This window comes from Macaca nemestrina, chromosome 19 (genome assembly GCF_043159975.1).
Source record: "Macaca nemestrina isolate mMacNem1 chromosome 19, mMacNem.hap1, whole genome shotgun sequence".
Taxonomy (NCBI): domain Eukaryota; kingdom Metazoa; phylum Chordata; class Mammalia; order Primates; family Cercopithecidae; genus Macaca; species Macaca nemestrina.
The window spans coordinates 70,356,942-70,369,795 of record NC_092143.1 but is presented as its reverse complement, the minus strand read 5'-3'; the positions used below and the strand labels follow the sequence as shown (position 1 = coordinate 70,369,795).

At 45.4% G+C, this 12,854-nt stretch overlaps 1 protein-coding gene across 6 annotated transcripts in view; it reads right to left on the bottom strand.

Annotated features, from left to right (window-relative positions):
- The window catches only part of LOC105465547 (establishment of sister chromatid cohesion N-acetyltransferase 1), a 76,348-nt gene extending 63,845 nt beyond the window's left edge, over nt 1-12,503 (bottom strand). For 2 of the 6 annotated variants that reach the window (XM_071085569.1, XM_071085571.1), the window contains exon 1: nt 12,166-12,499. The gene's annotated coding sequence lies outside the window, so the exon portion shown is untranslated. Of the gene's footprint in view, nt 1-11,957 lie in introns of all 6 variants that reach the window. The other 4 variants (XR_011617043.1, XM_071085573.1, XM_071085572.1 and 1 more) reach the window with 4 other exon arrangements.
- Between the last annotated feature and the right edge of the window lie 351 nt (nt 12,504-12,854).

The following is a 12,854-nucleotide window of genomic DNA, read 5'->3' as shown; positions in this document are numbered from 1 at the left end:
CCTGCATACCATTAAGTATGATGTTAGATGTGGATTTTTCTTTTTTTTTTTTTTTTTTTTTTGTTTTTTTTTTTGAGACGGAGTCTCGCTCTGTCGCCCAGGCTGGAGTGCAGTGGCGCGATCTCGGCTCACTGCAAGCTCCGCCTCCCGGGTTCACGCCATTCTCCTGCCTCAGCCTCCCGAGTAGCTGGGACTACAGGCGCCCACAACCGCGCCCGGCTAATTTTTTGTATTTTTAGTAGAGACGGGGTTTCACCGTGGTCTCGATCTCCTGACCTTGTGATCCGCCCGCCTTGGCCTCCCAAAGTGCTGGGATTACAGGGATGTGGATTTTTCACAGATGCCCTTCTACTTCTAGTTTGTTTAGTGGTTTTATCATGAAAGAATATTGGATTTTGTCAGATTTTTTTTCTGCATCTATTGAGGTAATAATGTCCGTTTCTTTCCTTTATTCTATCAACATGGTGTGTCATACTGATTTCCATATGATGAACCAACTGTGCACTGCAGGGATAAATGCAACTTGGTCATTGTGTATTATCATTTTTATAAGTTGGTGGACTCAGTCTACAAATATTTAGTTGAGGATTTGTGTGGATATATTAATAAGAAATATTAATCTGTAGTTCTCTTGTGATGTCTTTGCCTAGCACTAAGGTCTTTTTAGTACTGTAATGTCTTCTTAGTACTAAGGTAATATCGGCCTCATAAAATGAACTAAGAGATCCTTCCTTTTCTATTTTCTGAAAAGTCTATGAAGGATTGGTGTTAATTCTTCTTTAAATGTTTGGTAGATTGCGTCAGTGAAGCCATCTGAGCGTGGGCTTTTCATTTTTGGAAGTATTTTTATTCAACCTCTTTGTTATAGGTCTATTCAGATTTTCTATTTCTTCTTGAGTCAGTTATAGGAACTTGTCTATTTTATCTAGGTTATCGAAATTGTTAGCATACCACTGTTCATATCCCCTTTTAAACCTTTTTATTTTGGTAATATCTCTCATTCCTTATTTTAGTAATTTGAGTCCTCTCTCATTAAAAACTTCTTTAAAAAAGATAAAAGTAGCCAGGTGTAGTGGCTCATGCCTATTATCCCAGCACTTTCAGAGGCCAAGGTGGGAGAATTGCCTGAGCCCAGGTGTTCAAGACCAGCTTGGGCAACATAGCAAGACCCTATGTCTACAAAAAATAAATTAGCCAGGTGTGGTGACACACACCTATGATCTCAGCTACTTGGGTGAAGGCAGAAGGATCATTTGAGGCCAGGAGTTCTACTCCAGCCTGGGCAACATAGCGAAACTTTAAAACAAAAAACAAACAAACAACAACAACGACAAAAAACACAAGGTGCCCCTGGGTCTGTTGACACATGCCTATAGTCCCAGCTACTCAGGAGGCTCATGTGAGAGGATCACTTGACCCCAAAAGTTTGAGCCTAGACTGTGATATGATCCTGCCTACAAACAGCCACTGCACTCCAGCTCGAGCAACCCAGCAAGGATCCATCTCAAAAAAAAAAAAAAAAAGACCAGAATCAAACCAAGTATTTAATATATATGATCATTTGGTTTATAAGAGACAGCACTGTCGCCTTAAAGAAGTAGTACTGGGATAACTGAATATCACATGCGGGAAAAATGAAATTGGATCCCTAGGCTGCTCTGCCTAGGGAGTAGTCATTTTTTATTCCTTTACTTTGTTAATAAACTTGCTTTTACTTTACTCTAAAAAAAAAGAAAAGAAAAAGAAATTGTATCCCTACCTCATACAATACTAAAGTCTATGGCAAATGGACTGACTATAGACCTAAAATGTGAAAGGTGAAAATATTAACTTACAGGCCGGGCGCGGTGGCTCAAGCCTGTAATCCCAGCACTTTGGGAGGCCAAGACGGGCGGATCACGAGGTCAGGAGATCGAGACCATCCTGGCTAACACGGTGAAACCCCGTCTCTACTAAAAAAAATACAAAAAACTAGCCGGGCGAGGTGGCGGGCGCCTGTAGTCCCAGCTACTCGGGAGGCTGAGGCAGGAGAATGGCGTAAACCCGGGAGGTGGAGCTTGCAGTGAGCTGAGATCCGGCCACTGCACTCCAGCCTGGGCGACAGAGCAGACTCCGTCTCAAAAAAAAAAAAAAAAAAAAAAAAGAAAATATTAACTTACAAAGGATTGGTATGCACAGATTATACAATTATGTATAAGGTATCCTACAAATTAATAAAACAGCCAACCACAGAGAAAAATGGGCCAGGTACGGGTGGCTCACGCCTGTAATACTAACACTTCGGGAGGCCTAGGCATGCAAATCTCTTGAGCACAGGAGTTTGAGACTAGCCCGCACAACATGGCGAAACCTTATCTCTACAAAACATACAAAAATTAGCCGGGCATAGTGGTGTTCACCTATAGTCCCATCTACTTGGGAGGCTGAGGTGGGAGGCTGCAGTGAGCCTTGATCACACCACTGCACTCCAAGCTCAGCAACAGAGTGAGACTCCATGTCAAATAAATAAATAGGATACAGAGATGACTTAATTTTAGAAACGTTAATAATAGATAACATCAGTTGGGCGCGGTGGCTCATGCCTATAAGCCCAGCACTTTGGGAGGCCGAGGTGGGCAGGTCACCTGAGGTCAGGAGTCTGAGACCAGCCTGGCCAACATGGTGAAACCACATCTCTACTAAAAATACAAAAATTAGCCAGGCGTGGTGCACATCTGTAATCCCAGCTACTCAGGAGGCTGAGGCAGGAGAATCATTTGAACCTGGGAAGTGGAGGCTACAGTGAGCCAAGATTGCACCACTGCACTCCAGCCTGGGCAAGACAGCAAGACTCCATCTCAAAAAAAAAATTTTTTTAAAAAGGTAACATCAACAAGTCAAATAAAAACAATTACCCTATCACTTCAATGTAGCCACTTTCCCCCTCCAAGTCACTTCTTAAAATTAATCAGCCTTTTTCCTACACACCCTAGAACTATTTTGCCCAACCTCATCTTAATGTTTTTTTCTTTTACTTTTTTCTTTACTTTGTTATTTATTTATTGCCTTTAAATAGTCTCTACTGCCTTTAAATAGACAATATTCAATTGTCTTGTATTTCAACATACTACTGGAAACTTCTAGCCATCTCAAGGTACAGTAATTCCATCAGATTTACTGCAGAATCAAGCCCACTATACCTCTCAATCCCAACGTAATTTACTGAAGGACTTTTTCCCCAAGCTGCTATGAAAGCCTCTTCAGTTCCATAAAACACTGGTGAAAATTCAGAAAGCCATCTTAATATCTAGGAAAGATTTCTCTTCCAGGACAACAAAGTAAAGTAAGTTCTCAGCAATACTTAGCTTGAAGATGGCACAAAGCAAAGATGGTAAAGTCTACCGAGAACATCAGACCTCTCACACCTAAGGCCTTCAATTTGCACAGATCCATTCCCACCAATCAAATGCAAGTCTGTCATAACAGTTATTTTCCCTTACTACCTTCCTTCTAACTCTCCTTACACTGCTGATCTCTTCCTTTCTTAAATTTATCCACAAGTCCCACATGAACCCTTTTTCTTTCTTTCTTTTTTTTTTTGAGACTGCTTCTCCCTCTGTCGCCCAGGCTGAAGTGCAGTGGCATGATCTCAGCTCACTGCAACCTCTGCCTTTCAGGTTCAAGCGATTCTCTTGCCTCAGCCTCCTCAGTAGCTGGGACTACAGGCACGCGCCACCATGCCTGGCTAATTTTTGTATTTTTAGTACAGATGGGGTTTCACCATATTGGCCAGGCTGATCTCAAACTCCTTACTTTGTGATCCACCCGCCTCAGGCACCCAAAGTGCTGGGAATACAGGCATGAGCCACCACACCCAGTCATGAACCCTTTTTCTATGAAAAGCAGCTTCCTACCTTCAATCTCTTCACAACAGAAATTCTACTTCCTAGCCTTAATTGAAAATTCACTTTCGGCCAGGTGCAGTGGCTCACACCTGTAATTCCAGCACTTTGGGAGGCCAAGGTGGGCAGATCACGAGGTCAACAGATCGAGACCATCCTGGACAACGTGATGAAACCGTCTCTATTAAAAATACAAAAGTTAGCTGGGCGTGGTGGCGTGTGCCTATAGTCCCAGCTACTCAAGAGGCTGAGGCAAAAGAATCGCTTGAACCCAAGAGGCAGAGGTTGCAGTGAGCCAAGATCTCATCACTGTACTCCAGCCTTGCGACAGAGCGGGACTCTGTCTCAAAGCAAAAAAAAAAAAAAAAAAGAAATGAAAAGAAAAAAAAAATCACTCTCTTCAATTTATACGCTTTTCTCTAAAACTCTCCAGTAGTGGCTAAATGGTGCCCCTCCCCCCAAAAAAAAAGATAAACCTGTGTCCTAATCCCTGAATTAGGGATTGTGAACATATCTTATTGGGGGAAAAAAGGTCTTTGCAGACATAATTAAATTAAGGATATTGAGATGTGATCATCCTGGATTATCCAGGTAGGCCCTAAATCCAATAACAAATATCCTTGTAAGAGAGTGGCACAGATATCCCTGTAAGAGAAGGAGACAGACACAAGACAAGAGAAAATAATACAAAAATGGTGGCAGAGATTGGAGTAATGTGGTCATAGGCCCAGGAATGCCAGGGCAACCACCAGAAGCTAGATAAGGCAAGGAACAAATGTAAGATAATAAATTTTTATTGTTTTAAGATACCAAGTTTCTGATAATTTATTACAGCGGACATAGGAAACTAATATCTCTCCTAAGCAGGCTATATCACATCAAGGGGCCTACAGTTTCCCCAGCACAAGCATTTTTCATCTTACACAAAATTCTTTACACGTCTCTTTTAAGGTTTATGCCATTCTGTTATTAAACTTTCTTTCTTCATTGTTGTATTCCTACAGATCACCAGAAACTCTTCATAGTTTTCTTCTCCAATCACACTGTTACCACCATCATCAACTTCAAAGTTCACATGGATCACCACAGATCCTTAATCTCCTTAATAATTTACCAATTCTTAATGCATTTCAACTATACAACCTTTTAACCACATCAAAGGGACAAGAATTACTGACTGCAAATCTGAGTCTAGTGGCTTGTCAAATTCATAACTCCTTTCTGAAAAACCTGCCATGCCCACAGGCACCTCCTTTAAAAAAAAAATACCTTAGACAATTCATAGTCACATTCTCAAAGTCCTGACCATGCTATGCTTCCCATAGCTAACTAGATCAAGGGTGGGTTTGTGACCCAAGACGTGCCAATATCTAGTCACTATAAAGCAAGGTTTTCCAATCTCACCACTATTAACATTTTGAACCACATAGAATCTTTGTTGGGGGGGTGCGGGGGTGGGGGGCTGTCCAGTGCATGGAGGAGCAGCAGCCCTCACCTCCGTCCACTAGATGCCAGTAGCAACCCTTCCCCTACTCCTCACAATCGAAATATCTCTAGACTGCAAAATGTCTCCCCAGAGGCAAAATCACCCTGGATTAAGACCTACTACTATAACAGCAAATAACTAAATTAGGAATTACAGGATACCTGCTGCTTGAGGAATTAAAAGAAGGCAAGCCAACTGCTAGAGCTGCACTATTCTCAGCCACCCTCTGAGTCCCGAAATATATTCAGGTTTCTGTAAGACCTGGTGAATTGTTCTTCAGCAAAGCCTAGTGTTTGGTGATTCCTATTCTTTTCTTCCACAAGATCTAGCTCTGTAAAGTCTTCTCTTCTTTATTTCTACATATCCTCCCAATGAACTACTATTATTTAAGGTAACCCAAGTATTTCTCACATTCTAAAATACATAACAGATCACTTGAGGTCAGGAGTTTGAGACCAGCCTGGCCAACATGGCAAAACCCCATCTCTACTAAAAATACAAAAATTAGCCGGGCGTGGTGGCAGGCGCCTGTAGCCCCACCTATTCGGGAGGCTGAGGCAGGAGAATGGCTGAACCAGGGAGGCGGAGCTTGCAGTGAGCCGAGATCAGGCCACAGCACTCTAGCCTGGGCAAAAGAGCAAGACTGCCACACACATACACACACACACACAAAAAAAAAAATTGGCCAGGCGCTGTGGCTCACTCCTGTAATCCCAGCACTTTCAGAGGCCAAGGCAGGTGGATCACGAGGTCAGGAGATCGAGACCATCCTGGCTAACACGGTGAAACCCAGTCTCTACCAAAAAATACAAAAAATTAGCCAGGCGTGGTGGCAGGTACCTGTAGCCCCAGCTCCTCAGGAGGCTGAGGCAGGCGAATGGCTGAACCCGGGAGGCGGAGCTTGCAGTGGGCCAAGATCGCATCACTGCACTCCAGCCTGGGCGACAGACCGAGACTCCATATCAATAAATAAATAACTAAATAAAATAATACTTGTCACAAAGACTGTACTATTTATAGGAGATAAAAGTAAGTTAAATTTAATCCTCTCCAACAATGCCACAACAGGAACCTTTCCTGGGCCAGGCGTGGTGGCTCATTCCTGTAATCCCAGCACTTTGGGAGGCCAATGTGGGCTGATCACTTGAGCCCACGAATTTGAGACCAGCCTGGGAAACACAGTGAAATCCCATCTCTTCAAAGAAAAAAAAAAAAAAAGGAAAGAAACCTTTCCTAATATAAAGCTACTTGGAGTCCTACAAAATTTTTAAGAGTATAAGGGGATCCTAAGACCAAAAAGTTTGAGAAGCACTGCATTAAAGTAATACTTAATGCCTCCTTTTAATTTACCCTCTGAGTTTTTATCTGTGAGAATCTTATCTATGCTGCCATAAATGTTTAAAGTTCTTAGAAAAGCTCCTGATATATCACCAGTGCTTAAGTATTCATTGTAATATTAATAATTAGCTATAATATTACAGAGAAAATGTTTTTATGAAAAGATAGAAAATATTGGCCAGGCATGGTAGATCATGCCTGTAATCCCGGCACTTTGGGAGGCTGAGGCAGGGGGATCACCTGAGGTCAGGAGTTCAAGACTAGCTTGGCCAACATGGTAAAACCCCATCTCTACAAAAATATAAAAAAACCAGCTGGGCATGATGGCAGGTGCCTGTAATCCCAGCTACTCGGGAGACTGAGGCAGGAGAATTGCTTTAAGCCTGGAGGCAGAGGTTGCAGTGAGCCGATATAGCGCAGCCTGGGCGACAGAGCGAGACTCCTACTCAAAAAAAAGTTTTTAAAAATTTACTTAGTTACTCCTGGCTTCGCTTAACTACTTGCCAACTCAATTTCCATCTTATCATTATCCCCTTCAGTTGCAATAACTACATTAATTCTAAACATTCAATTATTTATCTTAAAGCAGTAGTGCTTGAAATGTGATATGGGGGCTCTCAGGATTTCTGAGATCAAAATCACACGATAGTAAAAGATTAAAAGTACAAAACAGACCAATGAATTCTTTTTTTTTTTTTTTTTTTTTGAGACGGAGTCTCGCGCTGTGTCACCCAGGCTGGAGTGCAGTGGCCGGATCTCGGCTCACTGCAAGCTCCGCCTCCCGGGTTCACGCCATTCTCCTGCCTCAGCCTCCGAGTAGCTGGGACTACAGGCGCCCGCCACCACGCCCGGCTAGTTTTTTGTATTTTTAGTAGAGACGGGGTTTCACCATGTTAGCCAGGATGGTCTCCATCTCCTGACCTCGTGATCCACCCGCCTCGGCCTCCCAAAGTGCTGGGATTACAGGCTTGAGCCACCGCGCCCGGCCCAGACCAATGAATTCTAATGCAGAATGTCAAAACACATGTAGACAGTTTCAGATTCTACATTGCAACTAACCTTTAAGAAATTACCACTTGTTAAGTTTTGTTGCAGGATCAGAGTATCACAACTATCTGAAAAAGTTAAATACCCATCCAACATACTGGTCATAAACTTCAACCAGAAACATATATAGCAACAGATTGATAGGAGAATTCAGCTGTGTTCTATCAGGCCAAACATTAAGGAGATTTACAAAAATGTAATACCATCACCATTCTTTCACTAAATTATTTTGGAATATAGTTTTTCATTAAAATGTTATTTATTAAATATATTAAGCTGGGTGTGCACACCTGTAGTCCCACCTATTTGGGAGTCCGAGGCAAAAGGATCACTTCAGCCCAAGAGCTCAAGGCTAGCCTAAGCAACACAGTGAGCCCATTACTTAAAAAAAAAAAAAAAAAGTTAATTAAAATTAAAATGTTATTTATAGGCCGGGCGCGGTGGCTCAAGCCTGTAATCCCAGCACTTTGGGAGGCCGAGACGGGCGGATCACGAGGTCAGGAGATCGAGACCATCCTGGCTAACACGGTGAAACCCTGTCTCTACTAAAAAAAATACAAAAAACTAGCCGGGCAAGGTGGCGGGCGCCTGTAGTCCCAGCTACTCGGGAGGCTGAGGCAGGAGAATGGCGTAAACCCGGGGGGCGGAGCTTGCAGTGAGCTGAGATCCGGCCACTGCACTCCAGCCTGGGCGACACAGCGAGACTCCGTCTCAAAAAAAAAAAAAAAAAAAAAGTTATTTATATTAAGCTGTAGTTTAATTATTTCATATGAATATATACGAAATTAATTCCTAATACAGTAACTATCAATAGATATAAACTCATATAAGCAAAAGCTACTTGGAGTCCCGTAATTTTTAAGTGTTAAGGGGATCCTAAGACCAAAATGTTTGAGAATCACTACATTAAAGTAGTATTTATTACCTCCTTTTAATTTACCCTCTGAGTTTTTGTGTGAATCTTACATACGCTGCCACAAATGTTTAAAGGAAGCTGAAGAGAGCATAGGATATGTCTTCCTTTAAGCATTGTAATGCAATCAAGATGTATACGCCCCTTCCCCTGAGGAAAAGACAAGACATGATGGCTGGGTTAACAGAATGCTCTTATTTGCCAAAAGTAACTACAGTATTTTTTTTTTTTTCCTGAGACGGAGTCTTGCTCTGTCACTCAGCGTGGGGTGCAGTGGCGCAATCTTGGCTCACTGCAAGCTTCACTTCCCGGGTTCAAATGATTCTCCTACCTTGGCCTCCCTAGTAACTGGGATTACAAGCCCCTGACACCACGCCCTTCTAATTTTTGTATTTTTAGTAGAGGTGGGGTTTCACCATGCCAGTCAGGCTGGTCTTGAACTCCTGACCTTGTGATCCACCCGCCTTGGCCTCCCAAAGTGCTAGAATTACAGGCATGAGCCACCGCACCCGGCCAAGTAACTACAGTATTATAATACAGCTATAATACAGAACTTATACAGAAAAAACAGAACCAAAGAATTTCCATTGAATGATCCACAGAAAAATATGAAAGTCAGGGTTACAAAAGGGGTAATACAGTCCTTAAGTTAATTATCTACAGTAACAATTTTACTGGAGTTGGTTTCTGGTACCTAAATTTTAATCACCTTCAATAGAAGGTATTCCAAGAACTCTATGTGGAACAAAAATCTGCCAATAAAAGTCATGAAAAAGTAGGCCGGCGCGGTGGCTCACGCCTGTAATCCCAGCACTTTGGGAGTCCGAGGCAGGTGGATCACAAGGTCAGGAGATCGAGACCATCCTGGCTAACACGGTGAAACCCCGTCTCTATTAAAAAATACAAAAAATTAGCCAGGCGTGGTTGTGGGCGCCTGTAGTCCCAGCTACTCGGGAGGCTGAGGCAGGAGAATGGTGTGAACTCCGGAGGCGGAGCTTGCAGTGAGCCGAGATCGCGCCACTGCACTCCAGCCTGGGTAACAGAGTGAGACTCCATCTCAAAAAAAAAAAAGTCATGAAAAAGTATTTAACTATTACAAAAACAATCCATTATTCTGAACTGTGCAGCGCTGGTCACCTTCATTAACAGAATAAATACAATCAGCTCTGCCTAATAAATTACCAAGCTAAAAAGGACTATTTGGCAAAAGAAGTTAATGGCATTCATTAATTAGGGTACTTTTTTAGTTATTCTGTGAAGCACAATTCATCAACTTAAATGCCAGCACCTTGTATGGGACGGACATTTAAAAAATTACCTGGCCAGGCATGGTGGCTCACGCCTGTAATCCCAGAACTTTGGGAGGCCAAGGCGGGCGGATCACCTGAGGTCAGAAATTCGAGACCAGCCTGGCCAACACGGTGAAACCCTAGCTCTACTAAAAATAAAAAAAATTAGCCGGGCGTGGTGGCACCTGTCTGTAATCCCAGCTACTCGGGAGGCTGAGGCAGGAGAATCGCTTGAACCCAGGAGGCGGAGATTGCAGTGAGCCGAGATCTCACTACTGCCGTCCAGCCCAGGCGACAGAGTGAGACTCCATCTCAAAAAAAAAAAAACTACTTGTTCACTACAGGATTATAATATTGATTGAGAAAGGTGAAACAATAGCATATTTTCCACAGTTAGCAATGACAAAAGAGTTCTAGCTCATAAGCCAGGACAAATTTTGGAATTGTGCTTCCAAAGTCACACATCTGACCCAACAGTCATATCCGGCATTCTGCCTAAAAGGGAAAAAGTGGCTCTATTACAGTCCTAGTTTCCTCATTTCCTCACATGCCCTACGCTTCAATTTGCGGCTTCCAAATTAAGCACTTTTTAAAGCACTTCTCATCCTACTCCCATGTCTAATTCCATTGATTAGATTTCTTGCTTTTCAATTAAAAAAAACACACACACACACCAGGCACAGTGGCTCAGGCCTGTAATCCCAGCACTTCTGGAGGCCCAGGTTATCACTTGAGCCCAGGAGTTCGAGACCAGTCTGGGCAACATGGCGAAACTCCGACTCTACAGAAAACTTAGCCTAACATAGTGGCGCACGCCTGTAGTCGCAGCCACTCAGGGAGGCGGAGGTGTGAGGATTGCTTGAGGCCGGGGAGGTAGGTCAAGGCTGCAGTGAGCCGTGATTACACCACTGCAATCCAGCCTGGGCGACAGAGCGAGACCCCGTCTCAAAATAAAATAACTTAAAACTTTATTAGTGTTGGTGTCCTGTGTAAAGCAGAAACTAAGGACTAGATCGGAAGACAAAATGCATCTAGCATAGTTCACCGCAACCTGGATGTTTTCAACTGAAATCCAAGTTTTATCCAGTTTTTTAAAAAAAAAGGTTGGCGGGGGGACTAACCACACCTTATGCCACCAAGTAGCGCTTTTGTTTCCTGCGAAGGTTATTTATTGAGATATCATTTTGCAATAATATTTAGATACTGTGTGCTGCGATTCCTGTTTAAAGGAATCTCACTGCAGCTAAGATTACAGAAAAGATGGTTCATAGCACTTCTCAAATCGCAAAGCTTGAGCTCCTTCTTCCCCTCTCCCCGGTCCCTGCTGCTTCCCCATCGCCCCGGGAAATACAGTACACGCCGGATCCCCGGACGCGTCATTGAGAGGCGGAGGGAGAGGAGGTAGTCTTATAATTGTTGGACTTGCTATCCCATTCTGCCTGTGCAAAATAAACCCCCATATTAAAATAATCTCGAACCGTGATAAAAATCGAGGACCCAATTCTCTTTGGCTCGCCTCTCTCCATCGCTATCAACTTCACTGCGGCCCTCAATGCACTCATTTCTACTACAGAGCCGCCCTACCTGTGCCGAGACCCCCATCTCCAGCCCAAGTTACTCTATGACCTTGGGCCCGCTCCCCTTCCAAGCTCAAGGCTGTAAAACCAGGACCCCACATCGCACCCCGCAGACTGCAGAGGCCTCCAGGCTCAGGCCGGGTCAGCGAGTTGCGGCGGGGGAGAGCGAGCGACTGGCTCGGGGGAAGCGCTGGGAAGAGAAGACGCTGGGGGCGGAGACGGGGCTCGGGGCTACCTGCGGGACCAGCGCCGGCGCCACCCCGGTGCTAGCAATGGCTGCACGCCACCTCGGGGCTCCCGGAGCCCTCGCGGCCGTGCTAGGAACTCCGACCCTGCCCCGTCCGCGGTCACCACCCTTATGAACTCCGACCGCTCAGCAAGCAGCGGCAGGTGGTGCTCGGCCGCGCGAGCAGGTTAGCTGCCTACCTCAGGCGACGGCGTCTCGGAGCCCAGAGCCTCCCGCCTCCCTCTCAGGGGCGCGAAGAGCTGGGACCGAAGCAGTAGGAAGCGGCGTGCGAGGCAACACGCCACCGAGGGTGGAACAGGAAGAGGGAGAACCGTCCGCTCCCTGGAGAGGCTGGCAAAAGGGTGGTGAGGACGCAGGCGGCGGGGACCGTCAGGGACGCTCGCGTACCTTCCTTTCGCCTGGCGGAGGGTCAGACCAGAGCCAGCGGATCGCCTCACATCCGGGTATCAGGAGACACTCAGCTGCTACTGCTGCGGCCGCCGCCTCCCCGCGGCGCAAACACCAAACTTCCGGCGACGACGGCGACGCCTCGCTCGTCAGATGGGAGTTACCTGTGACTGAGTTGGGTGCGCTTGCGCAACGCTCCTCTTCAGCCCTAACCGGCTCAGCTGACATGCCCAGAAGACGAAGATGGCCGCCACGCTCGCTGCGTGTCACGCAGTTTTTCACCCCGGCCCGGACGGCTGGGCGTCGGGGAAAGGCGAGCTAGTGTCCATCCTCAGCGCAGGCGCGGTGGGAGGCCTCGCGCGCGCGCCTCCGCGGGTGGTCGCCTGGCGGGGAAGTGGCGGCGCCCCCTAGCGGCGGCCGCTTGTCCTTCCTGGGGTCATCGCTTTGAGCTAAAAACCACCGAGGCCCCCCGCGGTCGTGGTTTACCTTGGAAATTTGTCGCAACTGGTTGCTATGTAGGTTTTGGCTGCTTCTGTCTGCGACGTACAATCCAAGTGCCTTTGGTCTTCCATATGAGCCAATGTAAAGAAGGAGGGTGGGGCCGGGCGCGGTGGTTCACGCCTGTAATCTCAGCACTTTGGGAGGCAGAGGCGGGTGGATCATTTGAGATCAGGAGTTCGAGACCAGCC